Genomic DNA, 24,790 nt, shown 5'->3' on the forward strand with positions numbered 1-24,790 from the left:
CCATTCCATTGGGCACTAGGCAGTCTCCAGCTTCAGCACGCGCGCAGACACACCCTCTATCACCATCTCCATCTCCTCCATCATCTCCATCACCACCTCCATCTCCATCACCACCTCCATCTCCATCACCACCTCCCTCTCCACCCCCACCCCACCCCACCCCAGCCCTGCACACTTAGGGTGGCCGAGAGAAAATGAGAAGGCACGTGGGGAGAGTGCATGGTTCAACTCCTCAGGGTAGGCGCTCCTCACACACGCCCCCCAAGCCTGGGACCCCCACTTCCGGCACCTCCACCCCGCAAGTCCCGGAAGTTGGCCCCACTCTCCTGCGTCCTGGAAGGAGGACAGATGGGGTCCCGGGGTTTGGGGGGTTTCTGCGTGGGGACCCTCGCGGGTTCGGGAAGCTTAAACCTGCGTTGGGATGGTGGCTGGGTGCCCCGCGGGCGGTGCTGGACCAACCGCTCGGAAGCGTCCCGCAAGACTCAGCCAGGAAAGTTGCTGTGTCCCGGTTGTCCGCGCTCCCAGGGGATGCGAGGTGAGGGAGAAACCCACAGCCCAGCTCCGAGGTCCACGCACCCGGCCCTTCGGCCCTTCGTACTGGCGACGTCTGCCCTGCCTAGCAGCCGGCACTTAGGTGGTCAATACGTGCGTGCCTCCCTCCGCTGACACCGGGCCCAGGCACTCAGGGGTCCCGGAGCCCCCCCCCACGTGTTCTGGGGGGGTCGCCACCCCTGCCCGCCGAGCGCCCTAGCTCCCTCATTGTCTTAAACGTAAAAAATTGCAAGCCGGGCGCCAGTGGCTCACGCCTGTCATCCCAGCTACCCAGGAGGCTGAGATCTGAGGATCGAGGTTCAAAGCCAGCCCCGAAAGTCTATGGGACTCTTATCTCTGATTGATCACCGCCCCCCAAAAAAATCCAGACGTGGAGGCCCGGCCCAAAGGTGGTCGAGTGCTAGCATTGAGTGAAAGGCTCAGGGGCAGCGCCCAGGTCCCCCGGAGCTCCAGCCCTGGGATGGCACCACAGAAACCCCAGTTATAGCCAGGAAAGTGCTTTGGGACCTGCCCAGTGCCCGAAGGTACCGTGGACACGAGGCACAGGGGTGGATCTTGGGGGGAGGTGGGAGCTGCTACGGACAGCGCAGGCCCAGGGCCCCGGAGCCGGAGCTGGAGCCGGAGCTCCGAAGGCTGCAAGGAGTGACAACAGGATCCGCTTCCCGGTGGGCGGTATTCGGGACTCTGGAGACGCAGGGACGCACCCAAGCCCGCAGGAAGGGAGGGTGCTGGCCTGGCACGGTGGGCAGAGCGCCCTGGCCTGGATGGACAGGGGAGTCTGCGGAGCTTTCTGTCCCGCGGGACTGAAGTTTCCTAGAGACTCGTTTTTTTTAATTCTCATTTTTTTTTAAAGCAAAAACAATGCCCGTGCATTGCCGAAAAATAGGTAAGCAAACCAAAACAAGAAATCAATAGTCACCTCTAATCAATTCATTCGGAATAGGCCTTGTTTAATGTTTGAGCTCTTTCTCCCAACCTTCCTTTTGTACAGTTTCTCACAGGCTGCAAATGGAAAGCATAAATTACATGGACTGATTCACCATCGCGGTAGCACCATTCAATATTTTTTGACAGTCACCGTGCACACTGGTGTTTCCTGATTCCTGCCAGTTCATTTCCAATTCTTCACCGTTGTAAGCAACACCTTGGTGGACGTCTTTGTACCTGTAGCCTTCCACAAAAAGTCTATTTCTTCCCCTAGGATAAAATCGTAGGTGTAAATTTTGAAATGAAAGACTGCTTTAAAAAAAAAAAAAGCATTGATACACATTGACAAACTGGCCTGTAGGATGGCTACATTTACATTCCCACCGTCCACACTTGGAATTACCTCTGCCCTCACTCCCAACCTTTCTCAATCCTTGATTTTCCTCCTTGAAAATATTGCCAAGTGGGCTAAGGACTTGGGTCAAGTGGTAGAAAGCCTGCCTGGCAAGTATAAATCTCTAAATTCAAACCTCAGCCCATCTCCCAATCTCCCACTAAATTGTACTTATATTTACATACAATTGTATGGACACTATTTTGTATTGTGTTTATATTTTTGTTGTATTCATATTGTGTGAATTTCCAGTAAGAGAAAAATAATCCATACACTTTGGCCAGTGAACTTCTTTACGGAGTTTCAAGATCTACCTTGCATGCTCAGTTGGCACTCTACCACTTGAGCTATGCCTCCAGCCTTGGTTTTTGCTAGTTACTTTGAAGATGGAATTTCATGGATTTTTCTACCTACCTGGAATGGCTTCAAACTGAGATCCTCCTCATCTCAGCCTCCTGAGTATCTGAGATCATAGGCATGAGCCATCCACCCGCAGTATCCTCCCTCTTTGTCATCCTCCTTTCCCATTGCAAGATAAATTAAATATTGACTTACATTTTTTTGTAATTTCTATTTTTACCAACTTTGTCTTGAATAGATTTGGTTTTCTCTTCTTTTGTTCTTTGTTCCACTGTCAACAATAAACATCCAATTGTTTTAGAAAGTTAATTTAAGTTTAGATCTATAGAAGTACTTAATTTATTCTTTTCTTCAAAATGTGTTTGTGTGTGTGTGTGTGTGTGTGTGTGTGTGTGTGTGTGTGTGTGTGTACCATCTGGAATTTATTTGGGTTTATGTTAAAATGCAGACACCAGATTTCTGTTACCAAACTGTTAGCTATCCCCACAAAACTTCACAGCACTACTTATACGGCTTCAGGAAAAATGTTACTGCTAGGGAGTTTTTTTTTTAATATAGTTTTATTATAGTTCTTATAGATTATATGGATTATGGACAAAATATAGAGAAATTGTTCATGTGCTAAGTGTGTAGCCAGCCATCCTGCTTGGCTCTCATTAGCTGTAGGGTGGAGTTTACTTCTTTGTTGTTTTACTTGATTCAGTTGGGCTTTACAGTTTGTTTGTTTGAGGTGAAAGGAGTGATTGAGATGAGTCGGAGGCTGATCTTGAACTGAAGATGATCATACCATCTTCATGTGCTGGGATCACAAACATACTTTTCAAATAGATAATTACATCACTTCCTAAGGGATAATTTGATCCTTTTCTTTCCAGGAACTACACCTGATTAATTTTACCTGTTTTATTGCATTGGCTAGGATCACTAATAAAATGGCAAATAGAAGCACTAAGGTAACACTTGTCTTATGCCTGAATATTATGGATTTTTTAAGATGCCATTTTCTTAACTGGACCAGATTAGATTGTGATCCTGTCACTTACTCAGCCCATAATAGCTGGGATGGCAGACCTGTACGACCACACTCGGCTTTTTCTGTTGAAACAGAAGTTGGGGGACTTTTTTTGGCCTTGGCTGGCCTCAAACCATGATCCTCCAGTCATGGCCACCCCAGTAGGTTACAGGCATAAACCACAGGAAGCCAGTTTATGGGTCATTCTTGAAGGCCCTTCTTGGAGTTTGCTTTTATAACTCTTCTAATGATTTTGAAGAATTCAAATCTCTTCTTAAGAATTCCTTTCTGCTTGTGATGTTTGTAACACTTTTTTACTGGCACAAAACTCAAACTAGCACATCAGATCTGGCATCTGGGTTACACAAGTTCCGAAAAAAGTACTTGTTTTCTTTTTTATTATTATTATGTTCAGGTTCAGTTTAAATAGGATAAAATGTGTATTGTCTTTAAATTAATACAACTTACCCATAAGGCATTATAGTTTATGCTAGATTCCCTAATTTGGTGATTATTGATGAATGCAAGGATTTTTTAAAGTCCTTATTGAATATGTTTGGGTAACATTTTATTCTCATAAAATAATTATTTCACTGATATTTTCAAATGCATGGTCCTGAAGCTGCCACAATTTTAATTTTTTAAATATCTGAAATAATTTACTTTCTCATTTCTACGCATTCAAACATTTCCATTTTGTGGTCTGTTTTGTTCTTGTTGATTTCCCAGCTTACTAGCCAGGCCTTGCGGTGCACATCTGTAATCCCAGCTACTTGGGAAGCAGAGGCAGGAGGAGTGCAAGTTCATAGCTATCCCAGGGTTTCCATGTTGGAGGATTTTTGTCTATCAGGGTCTCCTCTTATTACAGAGGGGAGTAGGTTTGGGTGTTCAGGATGAGTGACTTCCACGTCTCTCTGTTTCTGGGAGTAGGTTTGGGTGTTCAGGATGAGTGACTTCCACGTCTCCCTGTTTCCGGGTTCCGTTTCTTTATCTTCTGCACAATGAAGTTAAGCAGTTCATTTTCCATGTAGGCACAGGGGACTCATTTAGGTGCTTCAGAAATTCTGGTTGCTTTCAGGCCATGAGCTGACTGAAGCACAGTCCTCTGTGGACTTTTCTTCAGATCTTCCAGGTCTTGATGAAGGAAAAGCAGGAAAATGTGAAATCTCATCTCTTTCGACTTTTCTTTTTCTTCCTTTCTTTCTTTCTTTTTCTTCCTTCCTTCCTTCCTTCCTTCCTTCCTTTCTTTCTTGTTTTCTTTCTTTCTTTCTTTCTTTCATCGTGGGGCTTAAACTCTAGGCCTGGGTGCTTTCCCTATGCTCTTCAGCTCAAGGAGAGTGTTCTACAGCTTAAGCCACAGCACCACTTCTGGTTTTTTAGTGGTTTATTGGAGATAAGAGTCTCACAAACTTTCCTGCCCCAGCTGGCTTTGACCTGTGATCCTCAGATCTCAGGAGCTAGGATTACAGGTGTGTGCCACCGGCTCCTGGCTATAGGAAGCCTTTTTAATCCTTTTAATATATATCATGGACAAAGACTATACAGCACTTAAATCTCCCCTGCCTGTTGCACAAGAGGAGCGGGAAGCTGAGAGCAAAGGTGGCCAGGGCATAGGCGTGCTCGGTGCATGGTTAAGTTGGGGGTATTCAGTAGGGTGGCCAAGGCCCACAGGTGGCTCTGGGCAGCTGAAAGACAGCAGGGCAGCGGTGGGTGAGAAGCGGCGCGTCCACTCTCATGTCAGTTTAAACTTAAACACCACATGCAGTGGAAGCAGCCTGAAGTGAACAGAAGAAACTCCGTAGAATCAGCAAAAGCTCTGCCCATTGCTGGGACGGGGTGGGCAGCGTGGTTCCGTGAGAGTCTCCTGACACGGCTGCTCAGGGCGGAGGAGCGGGGACGTTATCTGCATTTTAAGCAGACATAAAAAAGATAAACTGACTCATTTAGGGTCGTTAGATAGTTTATGAGAGAAGCATGCCTCCAACTCATGATTTCTGACAACTCGTGGGGAGCTTTATCCACGGCTCCTGTATAATAATGACGACAATAATCCATTAACGGCGTAATTAATATTATGAACTGCTTGCTCTGTGCAAGGAAGCGCTCTGCATCTGTTGCTTGGTGCATCCCAACAGTTTGCACATTCTGGTGTTCAAAGAAAATGATACCCCAGACAAGACACTCAGGGACAGGGGGGAGACAAGCCCCGCCAGCAAGCCGTCTGAAACAACCCATTACACCCCATTTACATTTTATAATTAAGATCAAAATAAAACGCAGAGGAATGGAGTAGGTATTAAATGCTGACTTTGTGGAAAACTTGTGCATAGTTCCTGACAAACTTAAAGCCGGGCGCTGGCAGCTCACACCTGTAACCCTAGCTACTTAGGAAGCTGAGATCTGGACATCACAGTTCAAAGCCAGCCCGGGCCAAAACAAAAATAAAAGTCTATAAGACTCTTATCTCCAATTAACCACCAAAAATCTGAAAGTGGAGCTCTGGCTCAAGTGGTAGAGCACCAGGCTTGGGGGAAAAGGCTCAGGGACAGTGCCCAGGCACTGAGTTCAAGTCTCAGTACCAGCAGAGAAAAAAACAACTTTAACTCCTTCCTTATGTCTTTTTTTTTTTTTTTTTTTTTGGTCAGTCATGGGACTTGAACTCTGGGCCTGGGTGCTGTCCCTCAGCTCTTCAGCTCAAGGCTAGCACTCTACCACTTGAGCCACAGTGCCACTTCTGCCTTTTCTGTTTATGTGGTACTGAGGAATCGAACCCAGGGCCTCATGCATGTGAGGCAAGCACTCTACCACTGAGCTACCATCCCAGCTTCTACTATGTCTTTTAGATGTTGTTTAATGCTGCATATATAATTCCTCAGCATATAATTATATGTTGCATATACAATTCAATGTAGCTTATAGAAACACTTTTAAGGGTAATGGATTCCATTTTTTTATGTTTACCATTATAGAGAAATTTCGGTCACCCTTGAAGCTGTTTGAAAATGTGTAAATGTTGAAAGCACAATTTCAATAAATCTTACTTAACATTCCTGTTAGTAGGTCTTTCATTGGCAAATACAATGCTAAAATTTGGTCACAATGTCACCATTTTTGATCCAATCTTTTTTTCAAATGTGTGTACTACTCCTGGGGCCTGGGTGCTGTCTCTAAGCTTTTAGCTCAAAGCTAATGCTCTAGCACTTGAGCCACAACTCCACTTCAGCTTCTTTTTTTTGTAGATAAGAGTCTTATGGACAGTCCTGCCTGGGCTGGCTTTGAACCTCGATCCTCAGACCTCAGCCTCCTGAGTAGCAAGGATTATAGGTATGAGCTACTGGCATCTGGCCAATCAATTATTTTTTCATAGGCCATAGTTGAATAGAATACATTGACATTGTTAGAGCAGTTGCCCGGCGTCTAGCATAGTTGACGCTGAAAAAGGGGCCACCTCAACCACACACAGAAGCATCTGATTTTGGAAAAAGCAGATATTGAGCCTCACCTAAAGGTGGGCATGCCAGCAACACCAGGCCCTTGGTGTGCCCCGAAGAGCTTGTGAATTTCAACTGCCAAAGGCACATGCATTTGCCAAGCCCAACTTCCCCACGCCAGCCTGGGAGGCTCCTAAGCATCGAGGGGTACAGATCTGTGCATTCTCCACGTGAAGGGTAGGGGCTCCCCCAGCATGCTGCCTCTCCCCACCGCTCCACCCCTGCCTCTCAGCCTGAGGATGGCAAAGCCCAGCAGGTGACTAGAGACGGGGTGGCCAGAGCACCGTTATTTTCCCTCTTGGCTTCTGGCTCTTCAGCTCCCCATCTCCACACGAATTCTGCAGCAGCATTCAAAGACCTCCAGCCACAGATCCTTATCCTTATCCTTACAGTCTGGAGCTGGAAGTTCAAGACCAAGGCATGGGCAGAAGTTGGCCTCTGTGGGGCCTCCCTCCGCGGCTAGCAGACGCCATCTGCTTGCTGGGCACACCCAGCGCTGGGGACGCTCACGCCTGTCAATTCTCTTCACACAAGGACACCAGACAGACCGGTGGGAGAGGACCCCGAAACAATCTTACATTAACGCAAGCTCCTCGTTGACACATCTCACCCCAAGACAGTCACAGGCTGAGGGACATTTGAGTTTGGCGGGACACCACCCAACTAGTCATACCTTCTTGGGAGTCTTGGTGGGACAGAGACTAATTTTTACAACATAACTGAAGATGTCTACCTCCTTTCCACAGCCCAGCTCGCCATGGAGGCCAAGCGAGGCTCTGTCAGTGGGTGGCTGAGGACCAGACTTGGGAGCTTGGAGCTCAGGAGCCAGGCATGGGGGGCAGAGGGGCTCTCGCACTCCCTCCCTCCCTCCCTCCCTCCCTCCCTCTCTCTCTCTCTCTCTCTCCCCCCCTCTCTCCTCTCTCTCTCTCTCTCTCTCTCTCTCTCTCTCTCTCTCTCTCCCCCCTCTCTCCCTCTCTCTCTCCCTCTCCCTCTCCCTCTCCCTCTCCCTCTCTCTCTCTCTCTCTCTCTCTCTGTCTCCTCTCTCTCTCTCTCCCCCCTCTCTCCCTCTCTCTCTCCCTCTCTCTCTCTCCCTCTCCCTCTCCCTCTCCCTTTCCCTCTCCCTCTCCCTCTCTCTCTCTCCCTCTCTCTCTCTCTCTCTCTCTCTCTCTGTCTCCTCTCTCTCTCTCTCTCCCCCCTCTCCCTCTCTCTCTCTCTCTCTCTCCCCCCTCTCTCCCTCTCTCTCTCTCTCCCTCTCCCTCTCCCTTTCCCTCTCCCTCTCCCTCTCTCTCTCTCTCTCTCCCTCTCCCTCTCTCTCTCTCTCTCTCTCTCTCTCTCTCTCTCTCTCTCTCTCTCTCTCTCTCTCTCTCTCTCTCTCTCTCTCTCTCTCTCTCTCTCTCTCTCTCTCTCTCTCTCCCCCCCCCTCCCAGCCACCCTGTGTGCTGATGGCAGTATGGGCTGTGGCTGTGACCCGGACCCCAGGTGGGAACGTGGCATTGGCGCATGCGCTGTTCTCTGGATGGAGGCTTGGCTCCTGGCAGCCCAGCTTCAGCCCCTCCCTAGGAGTCTGTCGGCTTCCCCAGATACTTTCTAGTAAGTTCCTCTTCTGCTCACAGAAGCCAGAGCCAGTTCGTGTTGCTTGTGCTGGACCATCCTCGCACAGGCCTGGACGTCCACAGTTCCTTGTCGCTGCTCTCCATCTGGCCAGAAGGAAAGTACAGAAGAGAACGGCGGCAACTGCGACTGCAATTCCTGCACAAGAACCACAACAACAAAGACTCAGGCCCTGGCTGCTAGTTCAGTCGCATGAGAAACGTGCACCTCTCAAACCCGGTCCCGAGGACAGGGCTGGCGGGCGGCTGGGCTGTGAGCGCTGCTCCTCCCTCATGCCTCCTCCTGCCAGCCAGGGAAGAGCCGAAGTGTCAGGGGAGTCCAGTCAGGTGACCTGACCTGCAGGATCACTGGCAGGTGAGATGAATGACACCCAGAGCCCAGAGCCCAGCCCCGGGCAGTACCTGTCCTTCAGAGTCAGAATCATGATGACTGTTAGGGGAGACACCGGGAGATCATTTCTGGCAGGAGCTAGTGCCAGGCTTTGGGGCTGGGGAAGGATGCCAGGCACAGGGCCTCTTCTTGCGAGGGAGAGGGTGGGGGCAGCTCACTCTGGGAGAGATGGCTGCGGAGGGGAAAGGCTTTTCGAGAAAGGGGTTGTTAATTCTTCCACGTGCCTCTTGAGGTCCATAGGCCTGGCCTGACACGGTGGGCAGAGCAGGGAGAGTAGTTAAGAAAATGTCGGTGGGCCAGGCACCCGTGGCTCATACCTGTCATCCTAGCTATTCAGGAGGCTGAGACTTGAGGATCACGGTTCAAAGCCAGCCTGGACACAAAGTCTAGGAGAGGGGCTGGGAAGGTGGCTCAGTGATAGAGCGCTTGTCTTGCATGCATGAGGCCCTGGGTTTGATTCCTCAGCACCACATAAGCAAAAAAAAAAAAAAAAAAAAAGCCAGAAGTGGGGCTGAGGCTCAAGTGGTAAAAAGCTAGTAAAGTGCTAGTCTACAACTGGAATACTGAGGGACAGCGCCCAGGCCCAGAGTTCAGGCCCCATGACCGACCAAAAAAAAAAAAAAAAAAAAAAATCCAGGAGACTCTTATCTCCAATTAATCATCAAAAAGCTGAAAATGGAGCTGTGGTTCAAATGTTAGAGAACTAGGAAGAAGGAGGAGGAGGAAGAGGAGGAGGAAGAAGAGGAGGAAGAGGAGGAGGAGGAGGAGGAAGAGGAGGAGGGAGGAGAAGGAAGAAAAAGAGGAGGAGGGAGGAGAAGAAGGAGGAAGAGGAGGAGGGAGGAGGGAGAAGGAGGAAGAAGGAGGAAGAGCAGGAAGGAGGAGGAGGAGGGAGGAGGAGGAGGAAGAGGAGGAGGAGGAGGAGGGAGGAGGAGGAGGACATGATTGCAGAACTGAGTGTGAGACGGGGACTCTTCTAGTCCCTCTACTCTAAAGGACAGCAGGTCATCATGACCTGGCTCTTGTCACAAGGTGCCAAGGGCAGCACTACACGGAAGGAGCACATGTAGCCATTAAACTCAACAAGGGATACTGTGCACAACCTGGAAAGCATCTGGGTGTCTACATTAAAGCTATGAAATAGATGTCCTGGGAACAACTCCCAGAGGAGGGCGGGACTGGATGGATGGGGTGTTTGCATCTGGCCAGACTTTTGGGTGTCTCTGTCCCTTAGCTCTTCATTTTGACACGTGTCCCAGGATACTGCGGGGTGAGAGGCTACGGAGACTGAACGAGGCACATATGAGAAGTTTCTAGCAGCTTTGTAACTTTTCCCTCACTCTTAAAATTACCCCCAGAGAAGTTTCCTTAAAAGGAAAAGGTGGAAAGGCAGACTGGGGACCCACCATGAGAACAAGGCCACTTCAGATCATAGTGCTGGGTGTCAGCTCAGCTGGGACGGGCTGAGAACCCGAGCCCCAGGAGCAGAAGCCAGGAACAGAAGGCACAGCCCAGTAAGGACCTGCGGAGACCTGGACACCACTCAGAAGCTGCCCAGTTCTGCACCAGTCTTCAGATGCATTTCGCCTAGGAGTCCCTGCCAGTGAGCCAAAGCTCACTTCCCTAAATGTGCAATGCAATCAGTACGGTAATTAGTGGCCCAGCGCTTGGAAGAACAGTTTACTTTTAAATGCAGACACATCCGGTGACGGGAGGGGGAACTAAGTATGGGCGGCAGAGAATTTGTTACTCTGGTAAAATAGAAGACCTAGGTGAAGAATCAATAGACCTTGTGTTAATTTGCCTCCAGGATATTGGCTTTCAAACCAAAACACATCTCTTTGCCAAGATGGGGGACAATTTGCCTGGATTGGGGCGCCATCTAGTGGACAGTCTCACACCTCAGCTACTAGCAGAGCAGAGCAGAACAAATCTCAAGCACAAGATGGCCAGGCAGACTCCAGGTTCTACCTGGCAGGTGCTTGGCAGGGAGGGAGACCAGACCTATTCTGCTTTTCATCATTTCAGAGATGCAGGTGTATATTACCACTGGGTTTTCTTTCCTTGGAACTTTGAATTAGAGCTCTAATGCTTGGGATTTGTTTTCTCATGTTTTTGTTTCCACTGTTTACCAGAGAGGACCAGGGGTGTGTGTGTGTGTGTGTGTGTGTGTGTGTGTGTGTGTGTGTGTGTGTGTGTGTGTGTGTGTGTGTGTGTGTAGACTGCAGTGTGATCACAAGGACACTACCATCAGAGTAGTTGGTACAATCTGGAGCACCCAAAGGCAGCTCACCCAGGACGGCAGCTGCCACATGCAGCGTGGTGCTGGCTGTGGGTAGCTGCTCTGCTTTCGCAGTCTTGGCCTCACACAGGCCTGGTGTGAACATCCTAGAGGCTCACTTGTCCCCTAGAGTGTCTGGTTCAGTGTCCAGGATTGTGTTCACAGAAGACAGGGGTCCAAGGCTACAGGGTACCCCATTCTCTTAGCAGGATGCACACTCACAACACCCCAGGAGTCAGTCATGGGGGGGAAGAGTACCTATTTACCCACATTTTCCAGTAACCTCTGAAATGCTTAAGAAGTGGGAGAGCACTTTTGTTTTTAGCTTCTCAAAAGAACAAGTAACATTTCTTAATTGGAAAAAAACCATCCCTTTGTCTTCCAGAAATCCAGGTCTTACATACTCAAAGGAGTATATTTGAAGAGGGACAATGATTCTTTTTATTTTGTCTCATTTGGGGCAGTACTGAGCTTTGAATTCAGGTCCTCACACTTGCTAAACAAGTACTCTACCACTGAGCTCTGCCCCTAGATGTGCTTTCTGCTGGTTGTTTTTTAGACAGGGTCTTACTTCTTCCCCAGGTACCTGCCTGGACCTCAATCCACCTATTTTAGATTTCCTGTAATTGCTAGGATGGCAGGCACCTGCTGCTGCACCCAACTTCCCTTCATTGAGATGGATCTCATGGAGTTTTCTGCCCAGGCTAGTCCGGAACCATGTCCCTTTCATACTCAGCCTCACAAGTTACTAGGATGATAAACATGCAACACTGGCTTCTGACTCTTCGTTGGGGGAGGGGCTAGTTATAGACTCTCCTAAGTGGGAAAAAGGAAATGCATTCTTCTCTGTAGGAAATATGTACAACATTTGTATTCACTGCCTCCATAAAAGGGATTTAAAGCTCCCACACTAGAGAAATGAAGTGGGAAATGCTGTGGTTTGTAGGCTTTTCATTATCCAGAATTTCTTTTCAATTTAGTTTTATCCACTAAATCACTGGAGAGCTTGTCTAGTGTAAGGCACTGGGCTACGAAAATAAACAGCCCATGGCTTCAGAAAACCACATAACATTTTCTCGTCTGTTACTTTTCATCCACAGACCTCATGGTATGGAAGGAATTTTCATAGAACTTCAATTGCTTGGAATTTCTCATTCATTTTTCCCAACACAACTGCCTTAAAGACTCCAAGGTTTTGCACAGAACCTGCAACACAGGAGGTATCAATACATGTCAGGCTCAATTCTATCAATTGACTTGATAAAATCCTAATCAAAAAGTTAAAAAAATAGTTGCAACATTAGGTTTGATCCTGGATTAACTTTTAAACATATTGAAATAATCCCAACACTGTTTAACCTAAGGTTACCAGCTGTCCAGGGCCAGGGACTAGAAACCAGAGTCTGTTCTCCAAACTGCCTCATGTTTTCAGACTTTCAATTATTCACTAAAAGTCACTGAGGAAAAAAAGTATCTGTAAAATATTTTCTTCATATCACAAGCCAGAATCAGTTCTGGAAAGATTAAAAAATTAAATGAAGAAAGAAGGAAGGAAGAAAAAGAAGGAGAAGGAGAGAGGGAGGAAAAAAGCAAACTAAAAACATAGGGAAGTTTCTTCAACTTCATAAACACCATTTATAAAAAGAAGAAGGAGGACCAGAAAGAAGAGAGAGAGGAGGAGGAAGAAGAGAAGGAGATGAAGAAGAAGAGGGGAGGGAGAAAAGAAAATAGAAAAGAAATGACAGTTGGCAAAAAAAAACCCATTGTTTCTTCCTCCAAACTCAAAAGACAAAGCCATTACTTGACTCTCTGAATGAGAAGAGTCGAGGTAACAAAGAAGACTATATTCTGAAGAGGGAAAGAGAGGAAGAGCACCAAGAATCAGGACAGAGGGACATCACATACAAAACTCTTGGAGCAACAAGAGAGGAAAGTGGGAAATAGTCTACAGCTCCAGCCCTGGAGAGTCAGGGATAGCAACAGTTTCCACCACTGGATAAGAGGTAGAATTGGCAATCGACTCACAGGCCCAGATGCCGGACAGTCCACTCTTCCCCAAAACTTAAACCCAATGCCAGGATTCAAAGCAACCCTGACTTCCACATGACAGGCAAGCATTAGAAGGAAAAGGTATTTTTCTGCTCCCCATATCTTGGACAGCTATCAGGAAGTGCCATCTTGAGAGGCAGCCTTTTATTCTTCAAAACAAGGGGCAATCACTGCTCCAGGAGTCTTGGTTCCAGCCAGCCAACATGCCCGTGTGAGCGACAGACACAGAAGGAGAATCCTGACATGGGCTCATGAAGAAGCTTAAGCAATGGAGAGATCAGGTAGTGAATGAAGAACATGGTGGTCAGTAACCCAACAATCCCCGATGAGGAATTAGTTGCATTTCTTGAGACTCATGGTGAAAATGGCAGTGAGCCTATGGCTGGTAAAGTGCTCACCTCCAGGAGCTACCTAGTGGCTGTAGGTGTTTGCTGCCAGGAAGGACTGAGAGCTGTGAGCACAGGTCCTGTGAATCACATCAGATTTCTCAGGCTCCTCCCACTCACAGAGTGGTGAGCTGCAGGTCAGGGTTTGCCTCTGGGAGCACATATACTTACCTGCAGGCAGAGCCTCTGAGTCATTTATTTCTCTGTGGCTAATGCAGAACTCAGGGCTCTGACGAGTCCCTCTACTTTCTGACACCCTTGGAAGGCTCTCTTAGGCTTGAATATTACTGCAAGACCTATGCATCATCTGGGAACCTGCCCAGCCATCAGGGTGCAAGGCTCCTTTGTGTATCATACCCCACACTGGCTCCTAGTACACAAAAAAGGGACACTTATAAAAGGAAGACAGCACAGAAATAGACAACTGATCCTTATCCAGCCCTGCCCTCCATCACATATAACATCAGTCTGCACACTGGGAACCCCAAAAGTCTCCAGCTGATCCTCCTCCACATGAGTGGCGTTGGGGGATCAGGCCTGGTTCCCTGATCGTGTGGGTGAATGTCCAATTGCTGAGCTGTGCCTCTAGTCCAGTGGCGAGAAATATATGCACCTTAGCCCTGCTCTGCACACTCCTTGCATGAAGACTGAGGATACTGTAAAGGACAGACTACAAGTAACTAAAACTTTCAGACAAACCACTTTGCTTCAGATGCAGGAACACAAGAAATCAGAAGAAGAAAAAAGCAAAATTACTTTTCCAAAGACAACAATTTCAGAAGAACATACTCTAATGAAAATGAAGAGGATGGAGCCCCCAAAAATAAAGAGTGATCAAAGTAACTAAAGAGGGTACATAAACACCCTCTTTATATAAATCCAAAGAGGATTCAAATAAACAGTTAAAGGAAATAAGGAAGGCAAGTTTTGAAAGGAAGACAGAATATTGAAGGGTTCAATAAACATATAGAAATCCTAAAAAAAAAAAAAAAAAAAAAAAAAAAAAAAAAAAAAAAAAAGTAGAATTTCTGGAAATAAAACACTCAGTTGAAAGCCCAGTTAGTAGACTGGATCAAGTTGGAGCTAGTATATGGCTTGAAGACAAGGGAGAGGAAGTAAAACATTTGAATAAAGAAAAATAATAAAGTATGAATGAAACATGCAAGACTCTGGGATACCATTCAAACCTATGAATCATGGGCACAAAAAAGAAGAGGTGCAAGCTACAATCATAGAAATAGTATTTAATAAAACAATAGAAAAATTTCCAGATCTAATAAGATGGTCATTCATGGACAGAAGATTATCAGGACATCAAACAGACAAGACCAAGAAAAAACTTTTCCACATCATACTATAGCTAAAACATTAAACATACAGAACAAAAGGCAATATGAAAAGATGCAAGAAAAGAAAAAGCAAATTGCATATAAAGACAAACTCATAAGAAAACAGAAGATTTCTCAACAGAAACCCTAAAGACAGGAGGAAATGCAATGTTGTATTTCAAGCTCTGGAAGAAAATCACTGCCAACCTAGATTACATTGTTTCTAGCAATGCTATCCTTCATAACTGAAGGAGAAATAAAAACCTTCCATAATAAACAAAAGCCAAAGGAATTTATAACCACCAAGCTAGCATGAAAGATACTTAAAGGAATCCTACCACACAGAAGAGGTGGATAAAATCCTTCACAGAAACAAGGAAAGAATAAACTTCACTGAATGGATAAACAAATGAGGATTAGAAAAGAGCCAAACACTACAAAAAAACAACAGAATGATGGAAATTACTGCATTCCTTTCAATAATAATTCTATAAGTAATCGCAATCCTAGATGGGCACTGATGTCTCACTCCTGTAATCCTAATTACCCAGCAGGTTGAGATCTAAAGATTGCAGTTCAAAGACAATCCAGTAATGTCTGTTAAATTCTTATTTCCAATAGACTATCAAAAAAGCTGGAAGTAGAGCTGTGGCTCAAGTGATAGAGTACTAGCCTTGAGCAAGAAAGTTCAGGGACAGCACCAGGCCACAAGACCAGCAGAATAAATTATCATCACCAGCAGCAGCACCAGCATCTCAATTTTCCAAACACAGAAGGATTGGATTAAAAAGCAAGACCCAAGAAATACAATGGCAAGAGCAAACACAAACTTAGAATGAAAGAATGAAAAAAGATATTCCAAGCAAATAGAACCTGAAAGCAAGCAGGAGTATATATACTCATATCAGATAAAGAGTTCAAGCCAAAATCAGTCAGATGAGACAAAGAAGGTTATTTCATATTGACGAAGGAAACAATCGAGGCTATAACAATAAGCGCACACACATCAAACATCAGAACACCCAAGTCCATAAAACAAACACCATTGGACATAAAAGCCAGCTAGCAAATGCTTTCTTGCTTATCTGAAATAATACAGAAAAAAGAGATTCCTGTCACTTTTGGTGAAGAAAGTCAGTTTTGTATACTTTATTTCAATCTAAATAAAATGTGAATAGTCCCCAATACAGTAACAATGGGTGACTTCCATGCTCCATTCTCACCACAGACAGGTTATCTAGACACCCCAAAAAATCTCTAGAAACTTCAGAATTAAGTGATACAATGGGCTTAACAGATCAAGACATCCACTGAACGTTTTCCCCAACAGCTGCAGCACACACATTCTTCTCAGCAGTCCAAGCAACGTCCTCCAGAACAGATTATATTTGGGGCATAAAATAAGTCACCAAATACAAGAAAATGTACATACCTTCCTGCATTTTATCAGACCATGCTGGAATAAAACTAGAACTCAACGGCAAGAGAAACTATAGAAAATATTCAAAGAAAGTGAGACTGAATGACATGATACACTTTTGTATGATGGGTGGGTGACCAAAGAAATAAGATGTGTGGATGGGAGGTTGGAAAATGCCTAGAACCAAAGGAAAATAAAAATACAACTTACCAGAACCATTGGGATACAACAAAGAGTGTTAAGTGGAGTTTACAGTGATGAGTGCCTACATTAACAAAATTGACAAGGGCTGGGAATGTGGCTCAGCGGTACAGTGCTTGCCTAGCATGCACAAGGCCCTGGGTTCGATCCCTCAGTACCTCATACACAAAAAAAATAATAAAAAATAACCATTAAAAATGTTTTTAAAAGGGAGAACCAATGCAGCAGTAATACTCATGAGACACTATGTTGAAAATGAGGGAAGGGGAGGAGGGGAAAAAAATGAGAAAATGAGGGAAGAGGTGACACTGTTCAAAAAGAAATGTACTCGTGACCTGACCTATGTTAACTGTAACCCCTATATACAGAAATATTTTTTTAATTTTTTCAGAAGTTCTAAACAAATAACCTAAAGATACACTGAAGAAAGAAATTGCAGAAACTGAAAGATGGATAGATTTTGTGTTCATGGACTGGCAGAATTAATATTATGAAAACGGTTATGCTACCTAAAGCATTCTACATATTCAATGCAATCCCCATTTTAAAAAGTCCAACTTTTGTGCAGAAAAATCAATCCCAGAATTCATATGGATGCATCAACATTTTATACTGAATATGAACTAAGACTTTGCTGCAGAGGAGAGTGAAAATGCAATCCTGGAAGGAGACACCAGTCAAAAGAAAAACAGAAATCAGCCACAAGAGGAAGCTTGCCCTGTAAGCACTCCTCATCTTATAGGAAAAGAGGAGAATCATAAGAAACCAAAGTAGGGTCTGATTGGAGGAGATCTCAGTCATTTTAAGTGGATGATAATGCGGATGAGGATGAGGATGATGAAGACAGAGAAGGAAAGAAGGAAAGGGTGGGAAAGGAAAGAAGGAGGAAACTGAGGACAATAGTAATGACATGGTTAAAAAAAAAAAAGGAGAGAGAAGCCGGGTGCCAGCTCACACCTGTCATCCTAGCTACTCAGGAAGCTGAGATCTGAGGATCGTGGTTCAAAGCCAGCCTGGGCAGGAAAGTCCGTGAAACTCTTATCTCCAATAAACCACCAGAAAACCAGAAGTAGCTGTGTGACTCAAGTGGTAGAGTGCTCGCCTTGAGCTGAAGAGCTGAGGGATAGTGCTCAGGCCCAGAGTTCAAGCCCCATGGCCTCAAAAGAGACCACAGGGCTCCCTCAGATGCTAACACTCTCCCTGTCCTGAAACCACAGCTAGTTCAGCCATAATTCAGTGTGGTGATGGGAAATATTGTGAAGCCTTGATTTGTGGAGTCCTTGGGTTTCCTGGTCCCTCTGAAGCACGTGTGCAGCCTGTGTGCATGAGGTCCACTTGGAGCGCCGTGTGTCACCACCAGGCATCTGATGCTGTGGTCCGCCAGGGTGCTGGAACACGATGTCTGCTTGACCCATTTGTCTGGGGTTTGGCCTTCATTCCTATTTCCCATGACTTTTACCTCATTTGCTCTCAGGGCCTGTGTCCTGCTTGGATTTATTCCCAATGCCTTCGTCATCACTGACCATTCCCCTGGGGGTCAAAACTCACGGCCTGTTTCCTTTCCTCACCAGTCTTTGATAGGTAAGATAATGGTGTGGCTATGTATTCCAGAACCATGCAGCACAGCCCGGGCCCATACCACATGGTACCTACCACCAAGAATCCCTCCGTGCCTTGTACCACTTCTTGATCATAAGTTAAGAGGATTTGTTGGGGTTTTTTTTGTCTTTGTTTTTTGTTGGTCATGAGGCTTGAACTCAGGGCTGAATACTGTCCCTGAGCTCTTTTTCTCAAAGCTAGCGCTCTACCACTTTGAACCACAGCTCCACTTCTGGTTTTCTGGTGGTTAATTGGAGATACAAGTCTCACAGACTTTCCTGCCTGTGCTGGCTCTGATCTCAGCCTCCTGAGTAGCTAGGATTCTAGGCGAGGAGCCTGGCTCAGCACGCACTGTGAGGTGGGGCCTTGGGTACATTCTTAGATTTGATGAGATCCTCCCCAAATGCTGTCTAGCTGCGCTATTCCAGCTAGATCTCATGTGTAAAAACATCTTAGAAACTCAAATTACTTCCAACTTAGTAGTCACTTCTGAAGATAATGCAAAATGCTCAGAATAATAAACGCAACAAATGAGAATGTGATTATTGTTTCTACTGGGCGGCACTGTTAATTTCAATTCAGTCTAGAATATTGGTAAGACAGCAATATCCAGCAGGAAGCAAGCTGCCTGCCATGGAGATATAAACACACACACACACACACACACACACACACACACACACACACAACTATTAGAACCACTCACCTCCCTTGCCAATTCAGTTCTGTTTCCTCCCTATGCAGATTCCAGCAGAGTCTCCTAAGTCCCCGGCTGTCAAAAGATAGATCTCTTCAGACTTTTTAAAAGGCCCCTAAGTGCTCTGATGAGCAGCTCTAGTTTTGTAACACTGGGACTTGAACTCAGTGCCTTGCACTTGCTAGGTGGATGACTACACTTGAGCCACACCCTCAGCCCTTTTTGAGCACATCTGATTCCCACTCGGCCCTCCCCATTCAATCCAGTTCCACCACATGGTCTCCAACCACACAACCCACAGTATCCCTCCACCCTTCTTCCTCAGCAAAGAACCACAACTTGGGCTGCCATCAAAATCACCCAACAAGTCTTACAACCCCAATGTCTAATTTCTACTATACACAAAAATTAATTCAGAATGTACCAAGGACCTAAAGGGCAGACTATGTAAATGCTGACAAGAAAAAATCATCCTCAGATGGGCACCAGTGGCTCACGCCTGTAATCCTAGCTACTCAGGAGGCTGAGATCTGAGGATCGCAGTTCAAAGCCAGCCCAGGCAGGAAACCCAATGAGACTCTTATCACCAATAAACCATTGAAGTGGTGCTGTGGCTCAAGCAGTAGAGCACTAGCCTTGAGCTGAAGAGCTGAGGGATAGCACCCAGGCCCAGAGGTCAAGCCCCATGACCGACCTCCCCAAAAAAAATCCTCATGATCTTGGACTTGGCAATGAATCCTAAGCGGTGAGACCTCCTCCTGAGGAGCTGCTGGGTCCGAGAGGCAGGAGTCCAGTGTGAATGACCCACGCTCTGAGGCCTTGTGCTGGACAGTGAGACCACCTGAGCATCTGAGCCGGCTTCGGGGGCCGCTGGTACTCTAATATGCGCATTTGGCTAGTGTGGCTTCAAGCATTCCTCCACTTAGCTCTCTAATGCCTCTTCCTTCCCAGGCCTGCCTTTGAGCCTTGGCCTTGGGTGGGCCAAGGCACAGAGCTCTGCTTTCAAGTCCTCTCTTTTGTCTTTGCTCCTGCCAGCCCCACATCCCAATCTCTATGGCTCTCATCAGATGACAATCGTGATAGCTGCAGGTTTCATCCCTCTCCCGGAAACAGACCTGAACACCAGAGCTTCCAGATTCTCCATTGAAATTATTTCTGGTCACACATACATTCCAGTAACCCATTTCTCTTCTCTATAACCATTCATTCATTCATTCATTCATTCAACAGATGCTTTTGAGTGCCCACCACATGCCAAGCACTCTCCTGGGGCTGTGGGCAACATAGTGACTGTGTCAAGGCTTCTGGTCATATGTCACTTAAACTCTAGGCAGGGTGGGGTAAGGTGGGGTGGGGAGACAAAATAAATGAATTTCCAACAGTGACCAGAGCTATGAAAACAAGAGGGAAATGGCAGAACTCATGAGAACATACAAGGATGGGGTGGGCTGCCGCCTGGCTGCAACACAGGGAAGGCTCTGAGCTGGAACCCGCATGCAGCAAGTCTGGGCCCAGGGGTAGCTGGGAGAAGAGGGCTTCACCTTTCACCCTGGGGAGACAAAAGAGGGCCACAGGCCCCCACCTCTGTTTCCATCACAGGGTAGGGCTGTGACTCCTCCCTGCGGATTCCAGGACTGTCCCGACCAATAGAATACACAGCAGAACCGATCCAGGAATCCTGTGCTGGAGATTCCACTTCCTGACTCCCAGGACTCTCCCCAGGGGACCCCTGAGCTCATCTGAGAAGGCCACGCAAAACAGAGGCCGGGGGTTCCGCAGGAACTCCAGAAAATTCCAGAATCTTCTGGAGTTTTCCAGAGATCCCTGCTGAGCAAGAGGAATGGGAAGCCATCTTAGACCTTTCAGCTCAGCTATTAACTGAACACCAGAGGAGGAGCGGAGGGCCAGGCAGGTCCTGTCTGCACGTCCAACCCCCTCGTGGTGATGATAACTAATAAAATATTGGTGACACAGCTAAGTTGTGGAATCATCTGTTATGTAACGAGGGGAGGGAGGGAGGGAACTGGAACATAGTCTACGAGAAAGAAACGTCGGTGCACGGTCCTGAGGCAGTGCCCACAGTAAGACAGGGGGCTGGAACATGAGAAAAAAAGGTGGAGATGGACAGAAGAGGAGTTGTGAAGGTTGAGCAGGGACAGACGCCGGGGTACCTGGGGGCCCCGGGGCGGGATGGGGGGAGGCCACGGGTGGCTGTTGAAAGGACCTCACAGACGAACGCTGCGGTCTGAATTTTGAAAGTCGCGGCTGCAGTGGGGTAAGAGGGCGCAGCTTCGGAGGCTGATGCAAGCCCTGCTATGTCCTGATTGGAAATTTGGCCCAATGTGTAGAAAGTCACCTTGCAACGCTGCCATCCGCCCGGTGACTCCTGCTCCAGTTCAAGCAGTGAGTCCTCGGGAACATAGCCTCCGGTTTGTCTCTGAGCTCCCCAAGGGTGCCCGGATGGAATCTCCCAGGGCCCTGCTCCTCGTGGGGACAGCAGGGAGGGAATCCTGCTTCCTTTGGCTGGCTGCAGAAGGACGTGTAGAAATCCCACTGCCGAAACCCCTCGGGGTGGAGGAGAACCACGGGGCGTCAGCACGCAGCGGTACTTGGCTCCGCGTTGTGTGCTCTCGTGCCAGCGCTCTCCAGCGAGCTCGTGTGACCCCACTCCGCATTCTTCCATGTCATGAAGTCCACCCTGGGTAAGGGTCCAGGGTGGCCGAGTGCAGCTGCTGTGACTAAGAGCTAATCACCTTTCTCTGGGGCTCAGTATTAGGAAACTCCCTAGATCCCACATGACAGGGTCGTGTGGTGCAGAAGTAATAGAAATGAGAGCAAATAAAATGAACACGCCCGAGCCAGCTGGCTCCAGCGAGCTGCCTAGCGTGCGTGTTCACAGTGAGCAGAGGTGAGCAGGCCGCTGGCTTAAACAGAAGGAGCAGCAGGCTTTTCCAGGCTTTGGGGTGGGGGGGAGGGGGAGGGAGACAGGTGGTAAAAGTGGGGTAGGTGTCCATTTGTCCTAGTATGTCTTCAAAAAGTGTTTTTCCTCCTGATGCACGGCCGTTCTAGCTCTGCACTTGCTGGGCTAATGGAGAGTCACCTGCATTCAAGAACTGGGCTGCTTTTGTTGTGTCAGCAATGCTTTGCATAAATGTCCTGGCTTCATGGTTTGGCCTGGGCCTTAGGCTCTGCCTGAGGGACTGTGGGTGTTAAAGCTGCTGAGAAAGTACCCAGGCCAGGGCTGGGAAGGTGGCGTAGCAGTAAGAGTGCTTGCCTAGCATGCACGAAGCCCTGGGTTCAATCTCTTAGTACCACATACACAGAAAAAGCCAGAAGTGGCACTGTGGCTGTAAATATTCTATTGTGGGCCCAACCAAAAACCCCCCACCTCCCTAGACCTAATGGCTTTTTCATTCCCCTCTTCCTCCCTGCTAGACTCCATAAAACCCCATTCCCGAGTGCACTGTGGGGAAAGTCTGTGCTTCTTGCTGGCATTAAACATTCCCAGCCTGTTGAGATCGAATCCAGCAGTCCATGGAAAACAGTGGCCGTGGCTTTTCTTTTAAATCTCTGACACAAAGCTTGGTGCCTAGCACTTTGCTGTTACTAAATAAATGGCCGTTCTGACGAGCACACTTCAGACAACCGGGCAGGACTGGGATGAGTCACCTCACAAAAATTCCAGGAATGGGCCAATACGGCTTTATGCCGTCTCTTCTCTTCCCCCTTCCCTGGCCAGCTCAGTCAGGAGCTAACTCTGCTCTCCAGATCACAGCGGCCCTGGAGTTCACAGAGACAGCCGGAGCCCCGCTGCTACCCACAGGATGTCACCTCCACTCAGGCACCTCCAACTCCGGGCTTGGGAGGGACCCAGTGCTCCTTTTCCGGAGGGCTGGGCGGGCCTGTGATGGGAAGTCAGGAAGGTCTGCCAGGCCTTCTCAGGCAGGCAGTGGGTGCTGCTTCCAAGGAGCGGAGTGGCCGGGAGAGATAAGGGCCGGCCTGTGAATGGCTATTGTGTCTCACGGTGCAGCAACAAGAAGGGCTTTCCGTACAGTCCTTTGTAAGACCAGGCGGCGACAATTACCCTGAACTCGAGCGGGCGAGGAATTCAACTCTTCCTTTCTTACTGGCTCCTGCTGACATGGAGGCCATCCACAGTATCAGGTTCGTTATAAACTCCAGGGTCCCGGCAGCAGAATGACGTGTTCAGAGCCCAGGGCTGCCAAACACCATTGCCTCCGTGTTTTTCATTCACACATTTATTCTTCCATTATTGTCAGGTGGGTGGGCATTGTGGGATGGGAGGAAAGTTCAAGGCGCACACCAACCCGTCTGTGGAATTCTGTCCTCAATGCCTAACACAGACAAAAGACACGCGCCACATAAAATCAAACACACTTACACCCGAAACACCATTTGCTCACCACGAAAAATGTATAGGAAGCTTTTAAAGTACAAAGAAAATAGAAGCCATGGTCCCAGTCCCGGGGAGTTACTGGGGCTCACATCTTGCCACCCTCTGTGTGGTGGCCATATGAGAGACACCTGAGCACCAGGGGGCCCTGGAACCCCAGGGAGCTGGAATTGGCCATGCTGCTGGCACACTGTCTCATTACTGACTGCTATGGCTGTACATATTCCCCGAATGGCCACAAGCAGGAAAACCTCTTTGGAGACCTCCGGTCTCTGTAATGTGGTCTCCTTCACAAGACACACTAACTTACATGATCTGCTCAAAATGGTGGCCTCCCATGCACGGCAGAAATTGTTTCAAGCACAGTTCCAGGGAAAAATTAGATAGCAAGGAAGAATGGCCATGGTTCAGAGAGAAACAGGAACTGTGCCAAGTCGTCCCCCTCAGCAAGCCATCTTCCTTCCCTTCCCAAACCCGTCTGCCTCCTACCCCTTCCTCCATACTGAAGATGCACGCATGCACTGATTTCTATCTGTTCTTTCCTGGGATTCGGAAACTCTGTTGCGTGTCCACTTTTGGTCTACAAGACTGGTCAGGTTTACTCCCGCTGCAAAGTCTCCAGGCAGAGCATGAGTGATCATTCTTGGCTGTCTGGAGATTGCATAATGAAGACTGAAACCAAAGAAAGATGGAATTGGTACCCACAGACGGAAAACATAGCACTTACACTCCCAAGACACTCGCTATCTCTTTTACACACACACACACACACACACACACACACACACACACACACACACTTTACATGCTGCAAACAGCAACACAAGGAGTTAAATAAAATCAGAATTACAATCAGCCTTCTAAGTTGTAAGTCCTCATAGACCTGGCCTGGGTAAACATTACTTGCTATCACAAGCATTGTGTGTCATTGCCACTTCAACGATCTCATTATTTCTTCATCAATATAGAATTTTCCAACATCATTACTGGCAGAAGTATCCTTTAAAGACAGGAAATCACCCTACTCCAAACCACATCTGACTTTTAAAATTAAATATCCAAATAGAGAGAAAATTGGCAATGGAGTTTGTGGGTCCTCTTTCCTCCCCAAATCTTATCTTCTTGTTTTTGAATGACGAAGGACACAGCAAAGTGCCTTAGCTTGTTTATAAAACACTCACGGGTCTAATGTTAGCCTAGAGAATGGAAAACTACTGCCTGTGAGCCAAATCCAGCCCACTTACTGTTAGTACAGCCTACAAGTTGAAAATGACTTTCACATTCATTTTTAAATAGCTGGTGGGGGAAATCAAAAGAAGACTTCATGACACGTGCAAATTATATAAAATTCAAATCTCAGTGTCTATAAAGTTTTATTGGAACCCAGCCATGCACCTGCCTTTGCATATTGTCTGCAGCTATGTTCATACCACATAGTCAAAATGGAGCAGTTACCTTAGAGATTGTATAATGCACAAAGCCTAAAATATTACTCCGTGGCCCTTTCCTGAAAGTTTGCTAATGCCTTTTAGCCCATAAAATAGCACTGTTAAATAGAAATTTAACAATGGCTTATATATGAATAGATGTAGGTAAGCCGAATGAAAGCAACTCACAGAGCATCAACAAGAATTGGATCAGGTACAGTGGCTCATGCCTGTAATCCCAACTCCTCAAGAAA

General features: G+C 47.1%; 1 long non-coding RNA gene across 1 annotated transcript; it reads right to left on the bottom strand.

Annotated features, from left to right (window-relative positions):
- Window positions 1-1,501: 1,501 nt before the first annotated feature.
- On the bottom strand, window positions 1,502-8,465 carry LOC138823072 (uncharacterized). The gene is made up of 3 exons (XR_011370732.1): window positions 8,348-8,465; window positions 2,429-2,504; window positions 1,502-1,749 (listed from the first exon to the last, which is right to left on the bottom strand). It is a non-coding gene; the product is annotated as an uncharacterized lncRNA (long non-coding RNA).
- Window positions 8,466-24,790: the final 16,325 nt, after the last annotated feature.

The sequence above is a fragment of the Dipodomys merriami genome, unplaced genomic scaffold, assembly GCF_024711535.1.
Source record: "Dipodomys merriami isolate MVZ:Mamm:240054 unplaced genomic scaffold, mDipMer1.0.p SCAF_12, whole genome shotgun sequence".
NCBI classification, from domain to species: Eukaryota; Metazoa; Chordata; class Mammalia; order Rodentia; family Heteromyidae; genus Dipodomys; species Dipodomys merriami.